General features: G+C 32.1%; 1 pseudogene; it reads left to right on the forward strand.

Annotated features, from left to right (window-relative positions):
* Positions 1-2,439: 2,439 nt before the first annotated feature.
* On the forward strand, positions 2,440-2,723 carry LOC141550638 (small nuclear ribonucleoprotein E-like; annotated as a pseudogene).
* Positions 2,724-5,441: the final 2,718 nt, after the last annotated feature.

The following is a 5,441-nucleotide window of genomic DNA, read 5'->3' on the forward strand; positions in this document are numbered from 1 at the left end:
GATCACTCCATGGTTTGATGGAAGATATAGAATATGTAATGAGGAAAAATAAAAAAGTCACCTAATTTAATGTTCTCATTTTATATATTAAAAATCTCAGATTCTGGAAGCTTGGGACTTGATCAACTTTACACAACTGAGAAGTGACCAAGATAAGAAATGCACTGAAGTCATGTGATGCCATGCTCAGTTTTCTTTCCCCTGCTCCAGAATATAATGATCACTTTGAAGGGAATATTGGAAAGGTGATTTCTGAATTGAATAAGGTGAAATTTAATAAGTATGAAAGTATAAGGTCTAATATTTGAATTCAAAAATAAAATCCATCAATAAAACATCAGAGATATGTCTAAAAAGATGTTCATTTGACAATAATCTGGGGATTTAAATACATTACAATCTTAAAATGAGTTAACATTATGATGAAAAGCAAAAATTTGAATTCTATTTTAGGATTTAGAGAGGCATAATATACAGGAGTAGAGAGTTGATAGTTCCACAATGCTCTATCATTGTTAGAGTACTCTTTACTTCCAGATGTGTCTCCCCAAACCAATTTAGAAAATATATTGATAATTTGGAATGTGAATTCCAAATAATTTGGAATAAGAGAACAATCAAGATGATTAAGGTCCGTGAGATTTGACCCTCTAAGAATCAGAAATGTAGGAATAATAATAATAATGGTGAGGATGATGAAGATAAGAATGAGGACATAATGAATGACCTCACACATATGAAGGCTTATCATATGAAATCAAAATTAGATGTGTCTTTGGCACTTGAGAGCAATTCAGATTGATTGTTGGAAGAGCTAATATGCAAATTTAGTCTTGATCTCAGGCACAAAATCAAAAACAAACATTTGGTCTTACTAAACAGGACTGTTCAAATGAATTACCTCAAGAGTAGGTTTTCAAAGAAAAAGCTGGATAAGAAGTTTATTATATTATTTTTATTCATTTGTGAGTTGGTTCAGATGTCCAACTAGACACAGTAATCTTAAATTACTAAGATCACTCTTAAATTTGACATTTTGTGATTCTATTTCTATATCTTCTAAAATTCTACAACTGGCTTCTAGAGGCTACTGAATGAGATAAAGAAGACAAAGTTAGAAAACAAGCATATGCTGAATATGTCTTGTGTTTATTTGATAGAATAAAAAAAGAAATTATAGGGAGTCATGAATAAGATAGGGAAGAAATATAAACAACCATATCTAGTATTTATATGGAAAGAATATTGATAATAAATGGCAACTAATCATGAGATCCATTATTTATAAAGAATTGTTCCCTTTTGCAATTATTGATTCTACTTTCCTCTGCATTAAGTCTATATAAGACAAGGCAAGCAGTTTAATAATTTTTTTCCTTATTGATAAGGTTTTAAAACAATGATAGCCATTTTTCTCCTCTCCTTTTCTTTTCCTTTATCTTTTCTTTATTCACTATCAAGTATGACTCCTCTTCTGTTCCCTAATTCTTTCTCTTTTTTAAAAAAATTCTTTTCTTCTCTCCTCATGTTACTTTCTCTCTTCTCATTATTCTTTTTTCCCCTCTTTTCTTTTTTTTCTTCTATTTTCTTTGCTTCTTCCCTTTTCTCTATATTGTTATTCAAAAGTTCTTTAGAAAATAACAAAAAAACTTTCATAACTATCTTTCAGGCAAAATTAGGTGGAGGTAAGTGAAAGGGATAATTCCATTGACATGCACCAAGACCTTCCTGACATGTGGCAGTAGGGGCCCATTAACCTGATTTCTGCATAAAACTGTCAGCTCAAACATGCACATTTATATATTTTATTGTGTAGTTAGTGAATAAGATTCTTTCAGCTCGAAATTACAACTGGCAGTTTGTGGTTGTTGCCTGCCTACTGAATAGTTTATCAAGAATCTAGTTAAATTAACATGAACCTTGTCTTCACATTTTAATTTATCCTTGTTATGTGATTTAAGATGTTCCTGACAATTTTGTTTCTTATTCCACTTTTGAAAGTATTTTAATTCTAGCAAGCTCAACAGTCTTAACTAAACTGGCAATTCAGATAAGATATCTTACATTGCATTTGTTCAATTTAAGAAATTAGACTTCAAAAACAAACCATCAAAAAGATGAAAGACTTCATAGAACTGAACTCAACAAGCCTTTCACTAAATTACATGAAAGGAAAGGTAGACAACTTCTTGTTGACTGTAACAGGGTTCTAGGAGTGGCAAAATAATACTGGAATCTAGTGTATATATGTCAAGTAATAATGTTCTGATCTATCCTGATATAGTTCTTATGAAGATAAGAACTACATTACTCCAACATATTACTAAGATTTTTGAGTGCTTAGAATGAAAGTAGGAAAAGATCACATACAAATATTAAGCTCCTATTATAATCTAGGCACAGTCTTAGGCATTACAAATATTTCATTTGGGTATGCTCATGCCATGGTGTACCCACAGCCAGAGCAAGAAGTTACAGAAGGTGATGGTGCAGCCCATCAACCTCATCTTCAGATGTCTTCATAATTGGTCCTGAATTCAAGTGTGGCTATAAGAGCAAGTAAATATGAGAATAGAGGGCTGCTTAATTCTATCTATGTATATATGAATCTTGTACTGATGATGCAGAGGAGATTCACTCTAAAAAAAAAAAAGTCAAGGAAACTTGGCTGGATCCTGCTAAAAGGAGATAGGATTACTCTACCTCAAAGCTTCTCTAACTAGAACTGAATAGAATATGGTCAATGAAGTTAGAAGATACTCAGAAGATAATACTTTTTTTCTACTCATTAGGCTAAAATAGTGGTGCACATTTTCCCATGCTATTTTAATCTTTTATGTTATTATATAACAATATAATAATATTATATATATTATATAATTATATAATAATAGATGTGCTGCTCTGTGGATTGCAAAAAACAAGAAAACAAAAACCAAATATTACATTTATTTCTCACAACTCTGAAAGATAGCTGCAATTATGATTCTTATTTTGCAGTTGAGATTAAGTGGCTTGCCCATAGTCCACCTGACACAGATTCAAAACTACAATTTAGCTGCCTGAGTAGAAGAGAAAGTCATTATCACTAGAAAGCAAACCAAAGTAACCACACCTTTTTGGTAAAGTCCATCAGAAATCTGAAGGGAATGTTATAAAGTATTCCTGTAGTCTTTTGAATGGTCTTTTTTGGCTGACCAGCTATAAGCCAATTATAGAAACTTCATATACACTGCTTAAGTCTTTGTATATTCCAAATTTTCAAAGTACTTCCATTATACATAACCATGAGTCCTCCAATGTAGATTTTCCCTAACTTTCTTCCAAATGGACATGAACATCAGTTGCCTCTGTGCATGTTTATAAGGACTGATTTCATTGATGAGTCCCCCTATTACATATATATATGCCATATATTTAATACATTTATGTATATTTGCTATCATGATCTCATTTCTTTATAGAAAACTTAAGCTTTTGTTAATATGGACTTCGGTATGCCTTCATTCTTCAAAACTGCCAATTAACAATATCAGACAGAAATTTAGCAACCACTGAATGTTATCCCACGTAGGAGAGGGCTAGGAGTCTAAGAAATAATGAGATGTAATGGAAGATTCTGCCCTTGATTTGGAAAATGTTCAAAAAATTCCAGAACTGTATTCAGTCAGCTGAAAACTATGTGATTAAGAAATAAACTATGGATTGATTACACACTTAAGATTTGAGTTTATTAAAAAATTATTGGTTTTTGAACTACTATTCTTTTTCTTCCTTGGGCAGTTTTTGAGGGGGAGAAATAGGTTCTAAAACTTTTGGAAAGTCCTGTTCTTTAAAAGGTTTAACATATCATCCACTGTTTTTCTGCTTCTTCAGGTTGTTATTTTTTCATTTCAGGAGACAGAAATGGATGATTTTTTTTTTTTTTTTTGTGAGATTTGAAAGATCAGGACAAAAAGTTATCAGACATCCAGGAACAGAGTCCATGAAAGAATGGCAGTGTTTACAATACATTGAAAACACTTAATTAACTTATTATTAACTGAACAGAGAATGCAGTACTGAGCAACCTTCTGGTGTAGTTCAGCTGTAGAATTTAACTGTTCAATGGCTATTACATTTTTGGAAATTCATTTGGTGCAGCAGATGCTATGTAAATTGAAAATATGAAGCCATTTTCTTCAGAAATTGGGGTGATATGGTGCAGTATGCCCTAAGATATTTAAAAAAAACATGTTTCAACATTTTTTTCTTATTATATTTTCACAGTAAATAGCCCTTTGTACAAGCTAATTGTATTGATTACTTAAGTGGGAATTAGGACACTAATCACTTGTGGTTAACTATATATGGTGGACATACCAGAAAGAGGGTTTAGGACAAACTCAGTAAGAAAAATATATATATACATCCCAAATATTCAGTAGGACCCTAGAACTTTGAGGAGATATAGCTGGCCACATTCTGGGACAATGATTCTTATATAAATGAGATGGGAGAATGAAATAGCTCAATTATTATAAAAATAACTTGGTGGATCATGCTAGTAGCTGAGTGTGGATGAATATGTGTGTGTGTGTGTTTGAGAGAGAGAGAGAGAGAGAGAGAGAGAGAGAGAGAGAGAGAGAGAGAGAGAGAGAGAAAGAGAGGGAGAGAATAGACATAAAAGAGTTTAGCTTTCTAAAGAGAAAATAAGTTATCCACCATCTTAAAATCCAGAACAAGCTCGGAAGCTAATAATTAATGTGCAACAAGAAAATGGTATTTACACACATATATTGTATCTAGGTTATATTGTAACACATGTAAAATGTATGGGATTACCTGCCATCGGGGGGAGGGAGTGCAGAGAGGGAGGGGATAATTTGGAAAAATGAATAAAAAAAAAATCCAGAACAAGCATTAAGCTAATTCTTTTTTCACATTTTCCTCTGGCTGCTCTATTATCACACCAGCATATCATAACACTTCTTGGAAGGAATGGGAAAGGCTTCTCCCCTTATCACCTGTAATGAGAACTTCGTGGCTGGTAGAGAAGAGAGAAGAACGAGAACCCAGAGATACACATACATACACACATACATACATATACGTACATGGCATAAATACATACATACACCAAGGAAAAATAAATTAAAGCAATAATTAAGAGCTATTTTGCCTAATTGAACAGCATCAAGTCTGACAATCTAACCAAAATTGATGAATATTTATAAACATATAAATTGTCCAGAATAACAGAAGAGAAAATAAATTACTTAAATTGTTTCAGTTTAGAAAAAAGAAATTGAACAACAACCAAAAAAATCTCCAGACCCAGATGGATTCACAAGTCAATTCTACCAAACATTTAAATATTTAATTCCAGTAATATGTAAACTATATGTAAAAATAGGCAAAAGAGGAGTATTGCTAAATTCTTTCTATGACTCAAATATGGC

This window comes from Sminthopsis crassicaudata, chromosome 1 (assembly GCF_048593235.1).
Source record: "Sminthopsis crassicaudata isolate SCR6 chromosome 1, ASM4859323v1, whole genome shotgun sequence".
Classification (NCBI taxonomy): domain Eukaryota; kingdom Metazoa; phylum Chordata; class Mammalia; order Dasyuromorphia; family Dasyuridae; genus Sminthopsis; species Sminthopsis crassicaudata.